Source organism: Watersipora subatra, chromosome 9 (genome assembly GCF_963576615.1).
Source record: "Watersipora subatra chromosome 9, tzWatSuba1.1, whole genome shotgun sequence".
Taxonomy (NCBI): Eukaryota; Metazoa; Bryozoa; class Gymnolaemata; order Cheilostomatida; family Watersiporidae; genus Watersipora; species Watersipora subatra.
Window position 1 is genome coordinate 17,054,460 of NC_088716.1, and position 25,433 is coordinate 17,079,892.

The following is a 25,433-nucleotide window of genomic DNA, read 5'->3' on the forward strand; positions in this document are numbered from 1 at the left end:
TATAACAATTTATGTATCCCTATGTACAAATTAATAGTCGTTTTGCAAATATATTCACTCTGTACACAAAGGTTTAATTAATTAATATACATTCGAAAGGGTTAAGAATACACACCAGTATATTTTAACAAAGTCTATTAACTTTCTCACTAGTATTAAGAGTTATTCTTACTTGTTTGGTGCAGGCACATTATCACTGCGTCTTTGTCTATGCCTTGTCCCAAATAATTTGGCTGGGTGTCTAAAGCAGGCTTGTTGTCCAGAACCTTCCGGAACATAGGCTCCAGGTCCTGGTGCAGTAGATCTACAAAAAAGCAAGGATATGTCTGTGAGAAACACAGTTTAATTTCTCAATCAGCAGTCCTGCTGGAACAAATCAGAAGTTATATTAGCACCAACATCACTAAGCGATTAGTATTACTACATGCCAATCTATAGTTGTCTACTCTTGTATAAATTCATGTCAAGAAAAGTAACTCTAACTTTGGTTTTATGTAGCACCCAAGTTGTAGTCATTGTTTTGGATCGACATGAATAAATTAACAAGTCAGTACACTGTACAGCTTTACTGTATATGTTACTGTCACTAGGTGACTTCAGAGCATTCGATCTACAGGTGGTGACCTCTATTTGAATACATATAGCAATACACTGTCATCATTGTTGCTAAGGTATGAATGGGAACTCACAACATATTGATATGAAAGTCTCCTAGCAACGAGCTGGTTGATGTCAGCGATACAAACAGAAACTTTACAAGATTAGCTCAAGAGCACTTTTCAACTTCCTTGTGACTTAGTGACCTAAGGTCAATAAGTCACTAAGAAAGTCTAGTTAATAAAACAATTTGTATTCACAGAGATCACGTTTTGTCAATTTTAATATTTAAATATTCTTGCAGTCAGACCACGTCAAACATCAAAACCAATCGCAAATGATAAAGAAATACTGATACTTTCTTATGAAATCTACTGAAATCTTGTGGAAGGTCATCTCTTGGCAACAAGAGCAAACTGCATATGATCTTTGCTACTTGCCTACTTTTTAAATCTTGTAACTACACTGAAATAACAGAATTTCAACTTTCAGTTGCCTACTTCACAAGAACAGTTTTTAAGAGTAAGCAACTCCCAATGCTGCAAACCACAATACCTGGTCTCCTTCAGTCCCCTTTTCTTTACCATCAGCTAATCTTTCACCTGCTTCATCTGTCTCCATAGACTCGGTCTGCTGAAGTCTTTGTATGTCCTCTGTCGGTGCATCATAGAAGGCTGATATGTAGTACTCGTCACTACAGAAAGACAAAAGTAATAAAGAATTAACGTATTATCATAATGAATAAAAAATAAGATGGAAGATAAACACAAGTAAACTGCATGATCAGACAACTGTGAACTGCCCGCATAACAGACAGACACGAACAGACATGTTTGGACTCATCAATAGATGAGGGCAAAAATTAGCCACCTGTTACCATCTGTCTGCAGACCTCAACTGACATTATTTGATGGCTGACAGCAATACCATTTCTCGCTAACAGATAATACAAAACTTGTTTCTATAACAACTGTCACCGGCGCACAACTTACACCTACTGGCACTAGCTGATAAAGTCAACAAATGCCCAGTTGTCACGAGTCAATTGGTCAATAAACATGTCCAACAATCCTGTCAGAAGATCTTGGAGAGAAAAAGAGTTGACCACTCTTGTTTTATGTAAACTTGAAAAGATTACACAAAATTTTAAATAGATATACCGATAGCTGACCAGTATCAGAGCACCATATTTCACATAGATATACCCCTAGCTGACTAGTATCAGAGCACCATATTTTACATAGATATACCCCTAGCTGACTAGTATCAGAGCACCATATTTTACATAAATATACTCCTAGCTGACTAGTATCAGAGCACCAGATTTCACATAGATATACCCCTAGCTGACTAGTATCAGAGCACCATATTTTACATAGATATACCCCTAGCTGAATAGTATCAGAGCACCATATTTCACATAGATATACCCCTAGCTGACTAGTATCAGAGCACCATATTTTACATAGATATACCCCTAGCTGACTAGTATCACAGTACCATATTTTACATAGATATACCCCTAGCTGACTAGTATCAGAGCACCATATTTCACATAGATATACCCCTAGCTGACTAGTATCAAAGCACCATATTTTACATAGATATACCCCGAGCTGACTAGTATCAGAGCACCAGAATTTACATAGATATACTCCTAACTGACTAGTATCAGAGCAACAGATTTCACATAGATATATCCCTAACTGACTAGTATAAGAGCACCAAATTTTACATAGATATACCCCTAGCTGACTAGTATCAGAGCACCATAATTTACATAGATATACTCCTAGCTGACTAGTATCAGAGCACCATATTTCACATAGATATACCTCTAGCTGACTAGTATCAGAGCACCAAATTTTACATAGATATACCCCTAGCTGACTAGTATCAGAGCCCGTATTTCACATAGATATACCCCTAGCTGACTAGTATCAAAGCACCATATTTTACATAAATATACCCCTAGCTGACCGGTATAAGAGCACCAAATTTTACATAGATATACCTCTAGCTGACCGGGATCAGAGCACCATATTTACATAGACATACTTCTAGCTGACCGGTATCGGAGTACCATACTTTACATAGACATACCGCTAGCTAATCGGTATCAGAGCATCATAGTTCACATAGATATACCCCTAGCTAATCGGTATCAGAGCGCCATATTTTACATAGATATACGCCTAGCTGATCGGTATCAGAGCATCATATTTCACATAGACATACCCCTAGCTGACCGGTTTCAGAGTATAGTACTTTACATAGATATACCCCTAGCTAATCGGTATCAGAGCACCATACTTTACATAGATATACCCCTAACTAATCGGTATCAGAATACCATATTTTACATAGTTATACCCCTAGCTGATCGGTATCAGAGCACCATATTTCACATAGATATACCCTTAGCTGACCGGTATCAGAGCACCAAATTTTACATAGATATACCCCGAGCTGACTAGTATCAGAGCACCAGAATTTACATAGATATACCCCTAGCTGACTAGTATCAGAGCACCATAATTTACATAGATATACTCCTAGCTGACTAGTATCAGAGCACCATATTTCACATAGATATACCTCTAGCTGACTAGTATCAGAGCACCAAATTTTACATAGATATACCCCTAGCTGACTAGTATCAGAGCACCATATTTTACATAGATATACCTCTAGCTGACCGGTATCAGAGCAACAAATTTTACATAGATATACCCCTAGCTTACCGGTACCAGAGTACCATATTTTACATAGATATACCCCTAGCTGACCAGTATCAGAACATCATATTTTACATAGATATACCTCTAGATGACAGGTATCAGAGTACCATATTTTACATAGACATACCCCTAGATGACCGGTATCAGAGCACCATATTTTACATAGATATACCCCTAGCTAATCGGTATCAGAGCACCATACTTTACATAGACATACCCCTAGCTGATCGGTATCAGAGCACCATATTTCACATAGATATACCCCTAGCTGACCGGTATCAGAGCAACAAATTTTACATAGATATAGCCGTAGCTTACCGGTACCAGAGCGCCATACTTTACATATATATACCCCTAGCTAATCGGCTTCAGAGCGCCATATTTTACATAGATATACCCCTAACTAATCGGTATCAGAGTACCATATTTTACATAGACATACCCCTAGCTGATCGGTATCAGAGTACCATATTTCACATAGATATACCCCTAGCTGACCGGTATCAGAGCAACAAATTTTACATAGATATAGCCGTAGCTTACCGGTACCAGAGCACCATACTTTACATAGATATACCCCTAGCTAATCGGTACCAGAACACCATATTTTACATAGATATACCTCTAGCTGACCGGTATCAGAGTACCATATTTTACATAGATATACCCCTAGCTAATCGGTATCAGAGCACCATACTTTACATAAATGTACCCTTAGGTGACTGGTATCAGATCACCATATTTTACATAGGTAAGAAATGCATTTGTAGGTCTTACACACTTTTGAAGGTTTTTCAAGTATAGACTACTCTGGTTTTGTAGTTGAGGGTTCATCTTACCTACATAACCTCATCTTTTGTATGTTATTCACTTCCTTAACATTTGATCAAGAAAAGTAAATTCGAAATATCCCTAGTTATTATCATTGCTACAGTTGATATTGGCTATTGCGTTGAAGTTACGTTGAGTAATACCGATACTTTCTGATAAAATCTATTAAAACTTTGTGCAGGTTCATCCTTGACTAGCCTGAGAGAACTAACCAAGCACCAAAATCACTTTCATTCAACCCAGAATGAATCTAACAGGTGAACAAAGGTGATTAGTGGACTTTAGCACTAGCAGGTCTAAGAGACAAGTAGGATGTAGGTTCTACCGAACTTACTTGAGAATCTACAGAGATCTACAGAACATACTTGAGAAGCCGAAAAAAGAGCTCCATAAAAATGGCTGAGTGCTGCTGAAAGCTGTGAGAGAAGTTCTGCAGGGCCTTCCAGAGGAGCAGCCTTTGGTTGTGGAAATCGGCTCCATCAGAGTCATTCGTGTGATAAGACTCCACCTGGTGGTAGATCTCTAGCATAGGAGAAAACTGTTCACATTCTGTATCCTCTGAAGGTGGCTTTGGTACATCTAGTGAAAAAAGTGTCTCTACTATCAGCAGAGTATGGAGATCTCATTAGATAAAAAGTCACAGAGTATATCCTGAACACTGATCAGTACAGGAAAAATGTTTGCGCTTGAAAGAAAGCTCATAGCCCAAGGATTGTAATGAACAAAAATACGGTTAAGAAATAGCATCAGGAGGACAAATGAATTTTTGCCGCAAGTCACCCTCAGTTGGTTATCAAAAACCCATCTTGAGAAGAGAAACTTAACAAATGTGAGAATGAATCTAAGAAGGACTTATGGAATAATAGACTATCACACAAATAACTTGAACAGCGTTAAATTTTTAGTTCGATTTTGTGTGCCAGTATTACCTGACTAAGTCATTAGAATTGCCTTTGACTTTACATGAAGTCATTGATATTACGTAAAGCCACCACCACTGGCACAATGAACTAACCAATCAGAGCTAACTGATGCATTACTGTGTTTTCAATAGTAAAAGTTGTATACAAAGATGGCAGGCGTCAATAGAACGATATCACAAAAATGAAGGATTGATGAAGCAGACACACCTGTGCAATTGTGCGCTGCTGTAGTTAGTAGTCCGTCATAGCAAGTCCAGAGAGTCTCCTGAGTGAGTGAACTACCATGGCTCTCCATGAGAGTCAGCACCTCAGGCCAAAGCATAGAGAAATTAACATACAGAACAGCTGAAAGGTAAAGCAGAGGAACATCATGGAGTGTGCCATCAGAGGGAAGGCGAGGCATGATGAGGTCATAGTGGAGCTCTCTCAACACTCGTAGCTTTTCTCTGCAATAAATTATTTCTTTTCAGATGATGTCTAACTATGTGAAAAAAGATAATAGATACTATTGTTAAAAATACCAAACTGTTAAAGATCTTACTGTAGGAGCGACACTATACAACATATGCACAGAGAATAACATCATCATTACAACATACGCACAGAGAATAACATCATCATTACAACATATGCACAGAGAATAACATCATTATATACAGGCTTCAATGGATAGATGATGTGCTATTTTGATATACTGAGTGATATACTAAGCTTAACTAGTAAAATATGCTGAACCCAAATATGATAGCTAGCAATTTTTTCTCTATGTCTCAGATTTCTTTCTCATTTGCCTCATAAATTAAAATAAATAAAAATATAATAAAATTAAATAATGTTTATTTAACATTTTCTTGTTATTATCACTGTGTTATTTATTTACTGTATATAATAATATATCAATATATATTATTATGTACAAATATATAATAACCGTATATAACTGTATAATGCAGTTATATACGGTTATTATACTATATACCGTAAGTCCTCATGCTCAAGCCGCGCGGCTTGTCGTTGGGCGAGGCTTCTGGTTCAAGGTCATAGACCGCAGCTGAAGGCCATTCTTTTAAAACTTATGTGGGGCTCAGGGCGGCTTATCGATAAATGCGGTTTCTGCTCAGCTCCTGTGCTATAACCATATAATCGCATTCATGATACACTTTTATGTACTATTATGTTTTGACGACCTACTCGTTTATTCTCAAGGTCATGTTTATGGAATACTTTAGGCTAAAGAAGAATTTATCGCTCCAAGTCTAGATGAATTCGTGACACACGAGTGAGAGACAAGTGGTTGGGGGCATGTTAATGCCTGCTGACATCGAGGCGGAAACTATGAACCAAACTGAGTGCAAAACTCACCACATCAAACAAATTGCAGCAAGCCACAGGCGTTCAGTTATTTCACATCGGTAGCAGCAGCAAGACTGAACTCATTAAGTTGATACAACCATGTCCACTAGTGCTAAACCTTCACGAAAAACCTACTGCGTAGCCTATAAGCCATCTAACAGCGAAATCAAAATCTAGTTGGGACATGGCAAGTAAGTTCTTGATACAAGGGTTCAGGAATTTTAATTCGAACTTGGAGGTAAAAAAAATTATTTTTACATGTACTGATGTAGCCTGTTTTCTTATTCAAGAAAACGGGGGTAGCCCTATAGCGAAACCCGTCTCAACACTCTCGGTCCCGAAGAGTTCAAGGACGACAAAACCTCAGTCGTTAGCCGTGTGGGCATGTGCGGCTTATTGGTAAGGGCGGCTAGATACCACAGACGGCCTGTTGTAGAGTTATTTTTTTCGTCGCGAGTCATCTGTTTGTGAGCACAAGCCGGGCGACTTGAGCATGAGGACTTACGGTATAATAACTGCACAAATAAATTATTCAGTGTAAAATAGCGCCACAACAAAGTATTCGACAAAAATTCCTACTGCAATAACATTAGCTTGTTTACATGCATCCCACAATATTTTGAGTCATGATTGCATCACACTAACAAAAAATTACATATTAAAAACACATATTACATTATTAAAACCTGTCAGAGTCATAATAAACACATAAAACACTGTGTGTGAAGGACAGTTTTTTACAATCGATATTTGCTCTTAAAAACAAAGCATATTTCAATAAAAAAGAAACTATTGCACTCAGTGTAGTCATCCAGAATCTGCCACACCAGCCATAAATGTGATATACAGTCAAACATGGATAACTCGGCCACGGATATTTCGAACACATTGTTAACTCGAACGGATTCTTTGGTCCGTTTCTACGCAATGATAAATTGCTTTAGATAACTCGAACTTAACACTGTTAACTCAAACAGTTTTTTGCCGAAGGACCAAACTTAAAACAAACTTTGGTTTGTTTTAATCCGAAGGAATTTACATTAATCACGGAGCTACGACTACTCTACCTTCCTACTTCCTCCTAAACAACTACTCAGATGTGAAGCATGCATTTTTGGTCGTAAATGTTTACTTGTGTGGAGTTTTAAAAATTATCCGAAAATTTAGATATTTTTCTGTCAGCTAAGATTTGTTTGTAGTTTTAGGTGATGTGTCTGCCAAGATGTTTTAAGATTAAAATTGGCAAAATTGATTCCTGTTAAAACACTCAGAAGAAAAAAATGGATTTTTTTCTGAGTGTTTCGACGACGATCAAGTTTTGCCAATGTTAATCTGAAAAGCTCATGGCAGTACATCACCTAAAACAACAAACAAATCTCAAGTAATAGAAAAACATCTATACTTCCTGATAAATACTTTTGAAACTTTACATGAGAGGCCCCATAACTTGTAACAAGCAATCTATGATTTTGCTTCATACATAGTTTGTATATGTACATGTATCTTCTGTTAAATACATGCACTTGTGACAGTGCTCTGATAACTTGAACGCTATGATAACTCAAACACTTTTGCTCGGTCCCGTGAAGTTTGAGTTATCCATGTTTGACTGTATATTATATATATATATCACATTTATATATATATGTATTTGTATATGCTCCCTCACTCCGGTTTGGTTGAGCACTCTGTGAGAGGTGCGGCACCATTAGCCTTTGTGCAAAGCTCATCACTTTTGTGATTTGAACCCTCTGGTGTCAGCACATCGACTTTATTAAAGTCTGTGAGGCAACTTAGTTGTTTCATGGCAAGAAGTCAACTCTCATTGGTAATGGGATTTGTGTCTCTTGCCTAAGCTCTGAGCTGCACTGATGAGGCTTCAATAGCCGAAACAGTACTGTCTGTATATATATATATATATATATACATATATATATATATATATATATATATATATATATATACATACATATATATATATATATATGTCAAACTGACTGTATATATATATATATATACACAGCCAAACATGAATAATTCGCCCTCGGATAACTCGAACGTAATGATAAATTACTTTAGATAACTCGACCTCAACTCTGTTAACTCGAACAGTTTTTTGCCCAACGGCTACCGAAACGGTTGTTATCGCTTTAGAAAATCACTTTATTCCAAGCCATAGAGGTAAACCTCAACCTTTCGCAGTTCATAGGCTTCGTTATTACCACCATCGGCAAAATATTTTTGTCAACGACTTTTCTAAAGGTTTGGTGAAATTTGAGTTTTACCAAACATCCGCTTAGCGATGGCCCTTCGGAAGCAAGGGAAAGTGAGGTAACCTTCGCATAAACTTCAAGAAAAATTGACCGAATTGATCTTGGTTCAAAAGCTCAGAGAAAAAAGATGTCTTTTTTCCTGAGCACTTCAACAGCGATCAAGTTTTGCCGATTTTAATATAAAAAACGTCCCGGCAATAACATCACCTCAAACAACAAACCAATCTCAAGTGATAGAAAAATCTCTATACTTTTTGATAAATATTCCAGCATTTAATTTGAAACAAGCCTTTCATGCTGTTGTCTTATATTATAGTTTGTATATGTACTAATAAATAAATAAATACATGGACTTGTGACAGTCTTCTAATAACTTGAACGCTCTGATAAATTGAACACTTTCGCTCGGTCCCGTGAAGTTTGAGTTATATATCTTTGACTGTATATATATATATATATATATCTACTATATAAACGGCAATCGTTGTCTGTCTGTCTATCTATGTGTCTATCTGTCTGTCCGCTTTATAGAGTACCGTACTTTTCGGACTATTAGCCGCTACTTTTATATAAGGGCGCGTCTATTCTGTGGGTTTTTTTCACCGCTAGGGCGCATTAACGGGAATCTCCGGTTAGTACACGCCTCTATTATAATACGTAACCTGCTATTCATCGTAGGGATGGACGATAAATACTGATATGCTAATAGTATGAGTTGTCTTCTCGATATATTAAGTTACCGATAACTCCAAAATATGAGCAGTATAAATAAATTATATGGCGGTCTTTTTTTTCGATTCGATCGTTAGTTAGTTAGTAATCTTTTATTTTGTTGATAACAAAATAACAAAAAGCCTCTATTTGCAGGCATATTATCCAATAAAACGGAAACTGTAGAAGAATCCTGAATGCAAGATAGTAGTGAACAATTCATATTTAGTTTGAGATTATTTGTGTAAAAGTTAAAAGAAAATTTACATGAGAGGATGACTTCAAATAAGTAATGCAGGATAGCTTATACAAAGATAAATTGATTGATATGTACTATATACAAGGGTTCAGGGCTGAAGAATAGATCCTCTATGAGTATTGATTGTGGCAAGATTGTAACAGATTCGATCGTACGAAGCAAACTTAATTAATATGGGTAAGTAGTAAAATTAAATTAGTAGTAAATATTAGTAGTGAATTAAATAAAATTTACTACTCTTTAAATAAATTAATGAGTAGTAAATTACATCTAATTAATATTTACTGCCAACGTGTACCGGAAAGGTCATGTGAACATTTGTTTCTTGCAACCACTAGAAAAACGCTGTTCTCTATCTACTATATAAACGGCAATCGTTGTCTATCTGATTGATTGTCCGCCTTATAGAGCGGTCTTTCCTTTTATCGTCGTACGAATTTTGGTCGTTCGAAGCAAACTGAATTAGGTAATATGTGTAGTAACGATAAATAAATTATAGAGCGGTCTTTCTTTTTCCATCCGGTCGAACGAAGCCAACCGAATTAATATGAGTACTAATTATCGTAATATCGTAATTTCGTAATATGGACTATTAGCCGCTACTTTTCTCTGACGATTTGAGCCAAGCGGCTTATATAAAGGTGTGGCGATTCTGTTGTTTTTCTTTCACCGCTCGAGCGCATTAACCGAAATCCCCGGTTAGCACGCTTTTTAAACGGCAAATTTTCTGCCGTGTTTAAAAGCACCTTTCCTGAGTTCTGCGGCCTATACAAAGGTGTCTATACAGCTATACAAATGTACTATTCATTAAATAAAACAAATTAACGAGTAGTTATTTACATGCAATTAATATTTACTGCCAACGTGTACCGAGAAGGTCACGTAAACGTTTGTTTCTTGGAGCCACTGAAAAAACGCATTTCTCACCTACTAAATTTCCACATCAAAAAGGTAAGTGTTTCTTATACGATGTTGTATTGTCAATGAATTGCCACATCTCCACTACTTAATAACGTTGGATTTGCCGCTGTTCGTGATAGTGGGTCATGTTCATTTCCTTCAGCAGCCGAGTTACTAATTTTTTTCCAGCTTCGAGTAGGCCTACTGTAACTTACTATTACAGAACTTTCACGAGTACTCCGAGCGTTGTGATACGCTATTGTGAAAAGAAAGAGAGAAGCTGCTATCGACTTACTGTCACCCTGCATCAGCCATGACCAGCTATACGTCGCCTGCTCAAAAGTAGGCCCACGCCGAAAACTGTTTCTTCATACGCCCGACAGAAAAACCAAAAATGTTGTCTATCCGCATGTGTTGCGTTGAACTAAGGGAGAGAGAGAGGGAGAGAAAGGAAGAGAGGGGGGGGAGAGAGAGAGGGGGGAGAGGGAGAGAAGGGGAGAGAGAGAGGGAGAGCGAGGAGGAGAGGGGGGAGAGAGAGAGGGAAAGAAAGAGGGAGAGAGAGGGGGAAGAGGGAGGGAGAGAGAGGGGAAAGAGGGAGGGAGAGAGAGGGGAGAGAGGGAGAGACGGAGAGAGGGAGAGAAGGAGAGAGAGAGCGAGGAGGAGAGAGAGAGAGAAAGAGGGAGAAGAGGGAGGGAGAGAGAAGGAGAGAGAGAGAGGAGGAGAGGGGGGAGAGAGAGAGAGGGGAGAGAGAGAGAGACGGAGAGAAAGAGAGAGAGGGGGAGAGAGAGGGAGAGGGGGAAGAGGGAGGGAGAGAGAGAGGGGAGAGAGGGGAAAGAGGGAGAGAGAGAGAGGGAGAGCGAGGAGGAGAGGGGGGGGGAGAGAGAGGGAGAGAGAGAGAGAGGGGACAGAGGGGAAAGAGGGAGAGATGGAGATGTAACTGCATATTTGGAGTTGTTTTACGGTATGAAAGACAACTCTCAATAAACCTTATGCTGCGCGTGAATCTATTCCTGTAGACGGGTAATGCAGCTAGTATATATATATATATATATATATATATATATATATATATATATATATATAATTGGTAATGGGATTGGTGTCCCTTGCCTGCTCTGAGCTGCAATGATAAGGCTCGAATAGCCGAAACAGTACTGTCTGTAGCATGAGTGTATATATATATATAAAGTTTATTAAAAACTACAGGTTAAAATCATTACTACGATTAGTTTCATGCAACCGCGTTGCAATCTTCAGGTAGAATCTTCTACCTAAAGATTGCAACGCGGTTGCATGAAACTGATAGTAGTAATGATTTTAACCTGTAGTTTTTAATAAACTACATACACAGCTCTAATTGACTCGATTATTGAGCACTTTACTTTACAGTGTAAACTACATATACTATATATATATACTCATGCTACATATAGTGGTATATATGAGGGTGGCACCAGCTACCTGTAGTTTGTGAGAGTCGCCTCCTTTTCCTCAGCCTGCAGACAAAGTTCGAATATTCCCAGACGCTCATCTTGATCTGATTCCAATTCGGCATCAGTTTTCATTCCTCTTTCTCCAACGTCAAACAGTGACAAAAGTCGAAAGGTCAGCAGACGGACCTGTATCAAAAAGTAACTCTCAGAAACGCCACTAAACACAATAAGCAATACAGAAGGAGATGGTTTGTGAGTCTATATTGGTAAGTTCATGCAAATACAAACCATGATGTAATATTATAAGATAACTAATTCTATTAATACTCACAGATTACTTGCTACTAGTAGTCAGTCACTAGCAATTACTACTTACCGACTACTAGTTACTCCTACCATGTAACCTTGACATACAAATTCAATTTGTTTCATTACCATCATTATATACCAAAAAAATTATATCTCAAAGCATTTTTTTCCTATTTAATTACAGTGGAACCTCGGTTCTCGAACGCTTCGGCCCTCGACCAATTCGGTTTTTGACCAAAAGATCAGAGATTTTTTCGTCTCGAACATAAATTCGGTTTTCGACCAAATCGGAGCATGCGCATTGGAATTAAACATTTGGAACAGCTCAGAAACAGCATGGAAACATTCGTTAACAAAGGGAGAAGCAAGTTACGCTTCATAAATTCTTTACAAAAAGGAAGGAAACATCTGGGACGAAGAGACAAATCCCTCTACCGAAGAGATTTGCTAAGGAGACAACTCCTCCAGTCGAGTTACCCCAAATTGCTTTGGAAGAGGATTCTCATTCAAAATGTGAAGTAAACACACCAATGTTGTTTATATTTTCTTTTTCACACGATTTTTGATGTAACTGATCTGTTGCACTGTTTTGCTGTTTCATTATCAATTTCTGCAATTTTTGGTTTTGTATCTTAACCTAGAGTGCTTTCGATGTTTTAGGAGCACATCATTCAGTACAAAATGTTTACTTGTTGTATTATGTTTTATCACCAAAGATAAAAAATATTTTATTAAAATTAAACGCGATCTATATCTACCCGTTTTTATTTATGTTATGTAGTATACAGTACAGTTTATGGTGTAGAATGTTAGAAGAATACGTTACCGAAGTTGTTTTCTCAACTTGGAATGGATTAAAATACACATATAATAATTCTAATGGGAATAATTTTTCGGATCTCGAACAACTTGGTTTTCGAACAAACCTCTGGAACGGATTATGTTCGAGAACCGAGGTTCCATGTACATGTATTAATCCGTTCTAGCACTATGAAACCACACCAAAACACGGCAAAATTACTTGTATATATTATACATATAATATATACTATACAAATAATATATATTATACATATAACATTATACATATATATTATACATATGGGTCGCGGTCACAGAAACCATGGTTAAGTCGCAAATCACGAAGTTGAGTTATCCGACTTTGATGTTGCACTAACTGAATTTATGATATTGGTAACAATTTTTGTAACACGTGCATCTGGCCCAATCAAAGAGAGAGCTTCCTGAATCTGAAGTCAGTTTAGCCAATAGAAGTTTTTAACCCTCGGAAAAACCCCTTTAAAACTGTTGCTATGCTAAACAGGAAATACTGAAAAATGGCATCCGATAAATATAATCGTTTCTTTTTTGCCGATTTTAAAGACAACTTTGACATTTTTGACACTTATAATTAGTACTATGGTATTCCAACTGATGTCAAAAGCAGTGAAATTAAAATGATTCTTACAAGATTATTACAATATTTAATTGTAAGAATAATTATTCGATTTTATAAGATTGTTATCAGATTCAATTATTAGAATAATTACTCAAATTTACAAGATCGATATATATATACATGTATATAGTGACCGATGGTTACTATGTTACTATGTAATATGTTACCGTTGTTAGCTTTCTAAAGATTTTGTTGATGATTTAGCTGTGCCCAATATCGCGGTACTGCCAAGCCGTTTTTAATATCTGCAAAAATAAGTAATACATTTTTTTTATTAATATACAGCTATTTCTATGACAACCAGCTAAAATCTGTTTAGATTTTTTAAATTCAGCATAATTTTTTACATGTAAATACAGAAATCTAGATAAATATCACAACTTATTGATATTGGTTGCTATGACGTTTTGAAATGTAAACAAAATTGTGCCTTGGTTTTCGTTTCTCAAACTTTAACGCCAGTTTTCTCGCTAATGGTAAACGTGCATTCAGTTTTTTGACCATAAAATCTGCTGTATTTAGGCTAGAATCATAATTTTTTTGCAAAATAACAGTGAGAAATTTCTGCTTCTGCTAGTGCAGATAACTCTAAATCTTATAATCTCGAGTTAACCATAGTTTCTGTGATCATGACACATATAATATATATTATACATATAATATATATTATACATAAAATTTATATTATACATATAATATACATTGTACATATCTAATACTGTGTATACAACAGTATATATTATATATAACATGTAGTATACACAGTTAATACATAAATAAACTAATAACATGAATAATGAACAAAATAACATAGTAATATGATAATAAATACAGGACACCCTCAGGATACAATTACCCTGATATAAGATTTTTTTATCTTACGAAGTGGAACATTATGACTTTCTCACCTCACTATGCGAATTTTATTTCACCATAGGAGTCAAAGATTTTTTCACCCGCGTTCAAATTTGGCAGTTGATGTGCTTATTATGCACATCAAAATAATAATGACACCGAAATGCTGTTTGCCAAAAGTATTTCCAAAATATCTGAAAGAGACACGGCCGATTTTTCTCAGTTTAGCAATTATTGCGCGTAAAATGGGAATGTTTTCTCTATACAACCAGCAGCAAAGTTGGAGTCGCAATCCCTTCAAAGAAAGATCATTGGTCAGACAACTTCCCTCAATCTGACCTTTACGGTTAGAAATGGGATCTGAACTTCCGACAACTTCATGACGCCGATGGAGGAAACAACCACATGTTCAGACACATTCACTATTTGCATAAATGTAGCTACATTTGGATTCATCTTCCCTCTACCTGTGATTTGTGGGAGCTGATGTTACTTTTTACAAGTGGTTAAAGTTCCTCAAATTTCTGCAGAGCAAACATGTGCTCATAGTCTGTGGAGGAAGACTTGAGGTAAGTGAGGTACAGGGAGCAAAGCCTCAGAACCTGTGGACAACTCGGATATTTTCTACAAGCAATAATAGCATTTGTGTGATCAAATAAATAAATAAATAGAAAAAGGTTGATACTTTCCGATAAAATTTTTTAAAACTTCACATGAGAGGCCTGGCTGAGGCCCTACATGAGAGAAACCTGTTGGGGGCTTACACCGCCTCCCTCCACACCCTAGGTGTTGATAACTAGTCGCCTAACATTAGCCGCCCTAACTTGCAACTAGTGAATCAAGCCTGACTATCAATAAACAAAGCTATTTAATTTCGCGTTTTCGCTCGTTCGTTATGATAGTTTAGTTTCGTACATGAAATTTTCGCAAGAGGATGACTCCGCGAAAACGCGAAAGTTAGATGATTCGAATACATAAGTGTCCTAGGGTACTTCAATAATTAAATTTTTACATGTAATATATGCTGTTGAATATATTCAATGCATTAGTTTCAATGCTATATGTAATTACTTGAAGTATTTGTTGTTTTTGGGCTCTAGAACATTAAACAAAATGCAATGTATTCTTATAAAATTATTTGGTCCACCATACAATGGTTTTGACATATGAAGCAAACTTTGGAACAGATTAACTCTGTATGTGGAGTGATTTAACTATATAAAATTATCAGTATACTAAAAATATTCAAACAAGTAGAAGGTTGTTGAGTGAATTGACAAGACTGAACCATAAATATCGCTACTACCTACTTTAATAGATCTGTAACGGATATAATATCAGGACAGAGCTCGGCCCAAAGACAGCACTGCAGGCTCTGACTAGCTACGAGTCCAACTTGACTGGATGACAACTTGTCTTCGAGCAAGGTCGTGTAGAGGTGACAAAACAAATCATTCAACATATCTTTGGCATCAACCTGGATAAACAATCACCATAATAATAGGAATACATCAGATGTAAAGACACAAAGGAATAACTAGAAGATGAGCCGTTCTATTTAGACACAGACCATCTATATACACACTAGATTATATCAAATATATGTAGATTAGACTTCATACATCTCCATATATATGAAACATAGATATACAGTCAAACATGGAAAACTCAAACTTCACGGGACCGAGCGAAAGTGTTCGAATTATCATAGCATTCAAGTTATCAGAGCACTGTCACAAGTCTATGTATTTAGTTATTTATTAGTAGATATATGTATATATACAAACTATAATATAAATCAACAGCATGAAAGGCTTGTTTCAAATTAAATGCTTCTAATGTAAAGTTTAAAAAATATTTATCAAGAAGTATAGAGATTTTTCTATCGCTTGAGATTGGTTTGCTGTTTGAGGTGATGTTATTGCCGGGACGTTTTTATATTAAAATCGGCAAAACTTGATCGCTGTTGAAATGCTCAGGAGAAAAGACATCTCTTTTCTCTGAGCGTTTTAACCAAGATCAATTTTGCCAATTTTTCTTGAAGTTTATGCGAAGGTTACCTCACTTTTCCTTGCTTCCAAAGGGCCATCGCTAAGCGGATGTTTAGTAAAAATCAAATTTCACCAAACCTTTAGAAAAGTCGTTGACAACAATAGTTTGCCGATGATGGTAATAACGAATCCTATGAACTACGCAAAGTTAAGGTTTACCTCTATGGCTTGGCATAAAGTGATTTTCCAAAGTGATAACAATTGTTTCGGTAGCCGTTGGGCAAAAAACTGTTCGAGTTAACAAAGTTGAGGTCGAGTTATCTAATGCGACTTATCATTACGTGGGAGTGGACCAGAAAAACCATTCGAGTTAACCATGTGTTCGAGCTATCCGAGGCCGAGTTATCCATGTTTGACTGTATATCCACATACATCAAGCATTGATATATATCCGCACATTTCTATACTCTTAATCCAACTAATGTTTCAGTTGATTATGAATGTACCAAAACATTATGATACTATTTAAAATGAATACACAAAGATATAATAACAACCTACTAGGTTGGTAGAGTGTGGAAGGAGGTGAAGGGCAGACCATGTTAACTGGAGACACTCATAGCTGAGTTCTCTTTGTGATAATATCTTGTGCAAGAACTTTGTTATCTCAGCCCCCATAGACTTCAGACGATATACATCCTGTGGTTTATACTGACCACCTCTTCTTTCTGGCCGTCGATCCGCAACCAGCTTACTGAGAACTGCCAGCACTTCTGATTGGTTGTCTACCACATTTGCCACTTCTGATAGGTTGTCTACCACATTTTCTCCATACTGGCTTTCGCACAAGCAGTCTTCACAGAAGTCCATTAACTTGTGTAAGACACCCTGTAAACAAATGTGATGCTTGTCAAACAAACCTCATCATTAAACTGATATCAAATTTAAAAATATTTGTCAGAAAGTCTAAATATTTTTCTATCATTTGAGACATTGTTTGTTGGTTGAGATGATTTGACTGCCAGGATATTTCGAGATTAAAATCGACAAACCTGATCGCAGTTAAAAATGTTCAGCAGGAAAAAATGCTTCCTCAAAATGACGTCGATAGTCATGCATAATGTTAATAAGTGATAAATATACGGTCTCATCACCATCGGGTACTTTTATGTTTACACAACGTTCAGAAGAAAACGATGAGAAAAATTCTAACAACCTTGCTTAAATCATCTACATCTATATCAATGTATCTGAGGCTATATTTAGAGAGTTTTACCTTCTCAAATTGGCCGTAAGAAAAGATAGCTTCAGTGAATCTGAAAATGCAGCTTAAATGCCTGACACACTCTGAACGATAGACGAGGGAGAGACATCGAGAGATGGTCGAGACTTCGAGGGTTGTCTTACCACAAAGGAGTAGAGAGGAGAAACTTCCCAACACGCTGAACAAAATATTTACATATAAAGAACAATCATCGGTGTTATTCGTATCAAGCGTGAAGAAAATAGCATGAAAACACTACATAACATTTTAGGAATTATAGGAATCTTAGGCATTATATCTTAGTAACGTACAAGGGGATTTAGAGTAACACAGGCTACTTATTCAATCACATGTTCAGCAAGAGCTGTTGATACTACTGAAACATGTTCTGTGAAAGCTTGTTGCAAATAAGGCAAACGACTTTCAAAACTCTAATGTAAAAAACTAGAAAAACCTGGTTGTGTCTTTTTTATGCTGAAATCAAATAAAGAAATAAGTAAATAATTGTGAAATTTGTTTTTAATCATGTTATCAATTAGAGATAGGTTTATACATACTTTACTTCAAAATAAGAATTGTATCTTATTCAGCACAACATTTCCTTTTTAATGATCTGTAAAATAGCTACCTTTACTCAGTTCTTCCGATCCATAAAAATGGTTTAGAAAAATAATTTATAAATCGCCTTTAAAATGCAGGAATTGATTATAACAAAAAAATTAGTGTTACTCATGTTTTGTGATCTCCTATGTTAGCCCTGTATATGATAGTGAGCAGTGAAACTTGGCATCATCATAGCTTTATCATTTTACACTACAGAGGACATGTTTCCAACGAGCACCACGAGGAGTTATGAGGAGGAAAGTAAAAGTTGTGTGGTGAATACTCTTTGCAGCTTAGGGCGGAAAGATCCTTCTAAAAAATTATATGAAATAAAAGTGTTGACAGGCTGTTTCTAATACATTTCGAAAAATAACCTTTGGACATCGTGAAGCTCTAGTTGCACTAAGAATAAGTGTAGGCGTTAAATGTGTACAACTCACGACAGAAACTCCTTTCTGTAAAAGACCTGTAGAAGAGCAAAATCTGTACATTAACATACGATTTAACAGTAATACCCAACGTACATAGAAACGAACTCTTCAGATGTTGCTTGTTCTCCAATAGTCTCTAGTAACGGTAGCACAGTATCTTTGCACCAGTCAGTGGAGAGACGGGGCAGTAAACAGCCACCCTTGAACTCAATGAGATGGAAGAGGAGTGTAACTAGACATTCCAACTTGTCATAAGATATAGGAGGAGCTGTTAATAAAGCCTTCATCTCCTCCTGTTTAGATAGAACACTTGAAAGGTGAGCTGATAAAGAGGGGAGAATGATGACATACAAAAGGAGAAGGGATGAGAAAAAGAGAGAAATAGAAATGTAAAGCAATAAGGAGAGAGAGCAGGTGTGTAAAGGGAGGAGAGAGATTAGATGGATATTACCTTTATTCACACCTGCCAATTATTGTTTTAATATTGTTAAATATTATTGTTTTAATATTGTTAAATATTATTGTTTTAATATTGTTAAATATTATTGTTTTAATATTGTTAAATATCATTGTTTTAATATTGTTAAATATTATTGTTTTAATATTGTTAAATATTATTGTTTTAATATTGTTAAATATTATTGTTTTAAACAAATTAGACCATGAGACAAAAACAGTTAAATAAATCATGTGCATTGACAGAAAATGCTTTTTTGCGAAACGCTGTTTTATAATGAATGGTCAAGCAGGTTGGAGATACGATTTGAGTATTTTAGACAGTAAATAAATAATTATCTGAAAACACATTTAGCTACTCAGCATTAAGGGCATTCAGATGCTAGTCAGAAGATAAAGGGAGAGAAAGAAGGGAGAGAGGATGGGTGAAAAAGAGAAAGCCAATTATACAACAACTATTATTATATAACGACTGTAATTATAATAGCAGTGACAAAAACAAATAAAAACCAGGAGAAGCGACGGACGCTAAGCGAGCCCAAAATGTCCAAGTCAGCTTCAGGAACAACGGACAATTAGATAGTGGACAGAATTTCAAAATCAGATTGAAATCGAAATCAAATTCAAAATTCAAAGCCATTCCTTAGTTTAGCGAATTACAGATTGCAATCACCAGCATAGTTTATATATCTGGTACTTCAATCATCAACAATGGCATTTTAATGAAGACCATTCATAGTCACTAGCAGGAAGTGTGCTCAGTCTATGTTTAGGGTTTCATTGGAACTTTGACTAATTGTCCATAAAAATGGTTAAACTTAGAAGCCATCTTTTATAATGCATGTTCTGCTCTTACGAATAAATATTTTAATTGGCATGTTTAAATTTAATTAAACGTGAGAGAAACCTCGAACATCGCAGGGCTTACTGCTACTAACCAGTAAACTCAACTTTCTCAGACTATTTACTGATAATAATTTAACTAGTTTGTTCTCAGTCAGTTAGGACTTCTGCTAAAATCCAGAATGATTTAATGGCATAAACACCATGCAGCACACGCTATCTTATGAATGTGCCAACCTGAAGAACAGTCCAGAGAGCAGTTGCATTAGTCTGGTCTACATGCTCAGCCATGAGGTTGAAAGACACCTGCAAGGCATGCCATGGCAGGCTAGAGATACCCTTCTCACTGACAGTGCGTAGCAGATGACACAAAGTCTCATGAGTGCATCTGCAAGAATTGATGTAATCAAGGAAACATCATGGCACAACAACAAAAGCTGGTGATCAACATTTTTTGAGAATAAATTCAGCCAATTATAGAATAGAAGCAGTTGTGACAGACTCTTCAAGAAAAATAGATATATATCAACATGTTATCAATATTTTATATTTCAGCTTACAGACATCTATTTTACAATCTACAATCACTTTTAACAATAATATTATAATAGATATACACATATATTAGTGTATATATACAAAAACACACACACTAAACACATTGCACAATTAAAAATACTAGCAAAATGACCAGCGTTGCACGGGTATCAAAAACCAACTTATAAACAATGAAATGTAATGTAGTTGCCTGCCACTTGCCATTAGCCTGGCACATTGCCAATAGCTGATTTGAGTAAGCTTTTACTAGTAAAAGCCATGAGAGCAAGCATTAAATGACATTGCCCCGTAACGGAACACGACGGCGTATTTTCACCCACATAGCGACATATATCGCCCAATCACTTTAATTATCTCATGTAGCTTAATTGGTAAGATATTTGCTTGGCGAACGGGAAGTTCCGAGACCGAATCCAGCAGGGCTTTTAATTCCAAGATTGGCAAACGGGAGGTTCTGAGATCAAATCTAGCAGAATGTGATCTTTTAATTCCAAGATTTTATTAGCTATAGCTGGACAAACAGAAACGCAGACAAACTTTGAGATTTATATACATATATATTGGTGCATATATATACGTCAAACACCATACCTTGGTGATAAATCCCACAATTCTCAGTAATAAAGTAAACTTACGAATGAAAGTGACCTTTAGCACCTTTCACCATCTCAAAGATAAGATTTCCAACTCCAGGAACAAGATCTGGATACTTTTCAAGCAAAGAGAAGACAATGCTAAAGAGACCCTTTCTATCTTTAACCTGAAAGGATGATGGTATCAAGTAATGCTTTATGAATGCTGTATAAAGAAATATATTAGAAGTACAATGTCAGGCAAAGTACAGTCACAACTTGGCATGAAAAATATGATCTATACTTTGTATGTTGAAACCATTATATGTTGAAATATATTCTTATTATAATACACTGAAATTTGTTTAATTTGTTTCCGAGTCCATATAACTGCAAAAAATCTGTAAAAAGTACTACAGATAATTTTACTATCATATAATATTATATAAAATTATGCATAGTACTAAATAAAACACATTTTATAAAATATATGTAAAGAAACTAAACACATAAAGTTATTATCAATACAAAGTTTTTATGGCTACATTTCCTTTACCTTGTAGTGATAGAGATACACAGTGTAACTTATTTGTGACTTATTCCATGTTAAGTTTGACTCGACTTTGCATATTCATAACACATGTCATAATTTGTTGTTATTTAATGTCTTCACTTATAATTTTCATCCTCAGCCTCTCGACTTTCACATTTAAGATGTTTCAAAAAGCCTTAAACTTTGTATGTTGAAAACTTACCTTGGATGCATAATGTGGAATTTGCACAAATCAAATTTATATCAGAAGACAATAACTGCATGTATATGTAAATGTAAAAAGCCCTAAATGTAAAAAAACTATATTATACTTCCAAACAAAAAATCGTCATAACAAATACTGATACATTAAAATAAACTCAAAACAAGGCATTTTGAGTAAATCAAAGAAATTTGAGCGCAAGGTAGAAAAGTCATTAAAAATTTAAAAAAACTCAAACTTTAAACTAGTAAAACTAAAAGAGAAAATGAAAAACTCACCTTCCTCATGAGATAACTCAAACTCTCTCCCGCAAACCGTCTAATGTAATCCCGACAGGTGTCACTGAGGAAAGGCCTATAAAGGGCTACCACCTGTCAACACATGTCATCAGTATAAACACACTGACGACTGAGATTATGATTTCATATCTACAAAGAAATTAATCTCACCTATGAAATGCCAAACTATGAACTCTGTTATACAGAATCCAGTTGGCTAACATTATAACAAGGTAACACTATGTAAAGTTCATACCATGAAATTCGAAAACAAACCAATTGTAAGGTAAATATATGTGTAAATGGACAACATTCAGAAACTATATGACAGAACCCACGGTAACAACTCTATGACAAGGAGAAGACATGTGATTCATAGATTTCTACCTGTTTTATGTCCTGAAGCATTTTACGCCAGAGAATTTTGAAGAGGTGAGACAGACAACAAAAAGCATGCTCAAGTGTTTCCCAGGACTTGTGAGACCGGTTCAAGATGGCAGCAATAGCGGTGAAGAACCTCTTAAAGTGGGGATAAAAATATTTTTGCAGGTCACGCGCTAGGTGCACTACCAAACTAAAACAGGGGACAGATTATAAATAAAGTGGTTGTATCTATGGCCTGCTACTACCATTTTAACATCCATAGAGTTCCAGTCTTGAGATAAGATGTATTGTTAAATTTAGAATGGCACTGAAACAGTATTTGTTGGATAACCTTAGATAGCTCACCCCTGGGGCTTGCTTGCTGGCTTTCAGGTCCAGCACCTTGATTAGCCATGCTATTGTGTATTGAGGCCTGTACCACTATTTTTATGACCGATAATTAATAATATATTTACAAGTATTTTTTTCATTATTAATAATTTCAGATTGTTTATGATGCGAATAAAACAAAACTTGGATGCTGTCGTAGAGAAATAGTGTTTCTCAATAGACTGGTCACGTACTGATCAGAATAAATTTAAGTAACTACAGTTTTCAGGCTAATATTCCAAATTTTATTAAGTCAATAAGGAAGCGACAAACATCTTCATAACTCTATGAGCTCAATGAAGAAGAAACAAACATCTTCAAAACTCTATGAGCTCAATGAGGAAGAAACAAACATCTTCATAACTCTATGAGCTTGCTAAGGGAGGAGCACTTAAACAGCTATCTTTGCGTTTTCATGACATTTTTAAGCCTTCTGATATTCTAAATTACTAGCACTAATCTGTTCCCATGAATAAACTGATCAGTCAAAGAAGTGAGTCAAATACTGACACCTGACTACAAATATCGTAATGAAGAAAAACAAATACAATAGAACTTGTAGAAATGTCACAAAGAACTCACTCTAAGAGAGCCTCTAAGGCCATGCTGTCCTTAACTCCCAGGTGTTCAACCAAAGACTCCACAACCTTCTTCTCATTGTACACAAGCTGAGCAAAGGTGTCGGCACAACCTTCTACAGACTGGTAGAACTTGGCTACAAATGCCATACAAGGTCAACTACTGAAAAAACTAGACATACTATAGGTATGAAGAAAAACCAGCCATTATTTAATTTTAACGAAAAGTGACTGGTCCCAATCTGTGTGATACTTTTGATGGGGATACATTACAGGTAAAAACCAGACATTCTGCACAAGTCAGGGTGGGCAGAATGTCTGGCTGGAGCTGTTCCAGTAACAATCTCTAGTTGCTTGAACATCCCACTTAAACAGTTGTTGGACTGTTCAGCATGTTAGGATAGATGCACCAAAGAGAAGCATCATAAAGAAAAGGAAATACTCTACTCACTAAAATGGGCAGTCTGGTCTAAATCTCGCCATTTAAGAAGACCCTCAGCAAAAAATGTCTCTTCATCCTGGAATTAGACAGGCAGTGTGAGGCATCAACACTTCACAACTGACATAAAGTCACAGAACTCAGGCATAGGCTGTGTCAAGTTAAACAATCAGAGCTATATGGAAGTAAAATGAAATGCACTTAAAACATTATTGTTGCTAAAACATAATAGAGATAATATTTGAATATAAAGTAGTATATATATGATCATATTTGAATATACAGTAGTATATATATGATCATATTTGAATATACCGTAGTATATATATGATCATATTTGAATATACAGTAATATATATGATCATATTTGAATATACAGTAGTATATGTGATCTTATTTGAATATACAGCGGTATTTATAGTCAGAGAGCGGGATAACCCTATCTGTCATAGAAACAATTTCTAATCCCTTTCTCAACTTATGCAATATGATGCGTGCAAAATATTCTTCAGTATTTATATATTGCCTGTTTGCACGTTGCACTCTGTAATGTCATTGCTTATATACTTTCATGTTTAAATTACATACTTATAAAATGGCGGAGGCGCAATAAACAAGTCGATCACTATTGCCATTTTGACCATATTTGAAATGCCATATTTGAAAACAACACGCCTGAATTATTCCTTCAACCAGATTGTAACCAAACATCACAGTGCGTACAACACAGTACTGTTAGAAAACTACAGCAGAACATTTAAACAATACATACCTCGGGCACCTCAGTCCTCTTCTCTATCTTCCTGGAGACATCTACACTGATTGACTGTATTCGTTCAGAGAAAGGTTGAAACTAAAAAAAAGTGATAAACTATTAAATTGTCTTAAGACAATGAACCGATTACAACTTTCACAGGAAACTGTAGATGCCATTTTTTTTGTTAAACTATAGCAAAGCAATGGCAAAAAGATTAAACATTTATTCAACAGCTAACCTATTTAGGTTCTACATCAGTCTAGCATGAGAACCTACCCGATGGATGGTTTTGACATCTCCAGGTTTCTTCATAGTTGAGAGCTCGTCGAGTTACTATCACCATAGACTACAATAAGTTCCAAATATTAGATCTGTAATGCTTTGCAAAAGCTAGAGTTAGTTGCAACTATTAGGCTTACAAGCAATGCCACTTGCAAATTTGTCTTTCAGTTTGAACTATTGGAATCAACAGGAAAGACTAGTTATAGGTTTAAGGTTGAGATAATATTAC

At 35.9% G+C, this 25,433-nt stretch overlaps 1 protein-coding gene, 1 long non-coding RNA gene and 1 pseudogene across 3 annotated transcripts in view; 1 reads left to right on the forward strand and 2 right to left on the reverse strand.

Moving 5' to 3' along the window:
- Positions 1 to 25,433, reverse strand: part of LOC137403807 (uncharacterized) — a 214,628-nt gene that overhangs the window by 68,232 nt on the left and 120,963 nt on the right. The window lies entirely within an intron of this gene.
- LOC137404663 (DNA fragmentation factor subunit beta-like) overlaps positions 1 to 25,433 on the forward strand; it is a 65,933-nt gene that overhangs the window by 22,367 nt on the left and 18,133 nt on the right. The window lies entirely within an intron of this gene.
- LOC137404050 (small subunit processome component 20 homolog) lies at positions 156 to 25,234 on the reverse strand (annotated as a pseudogene).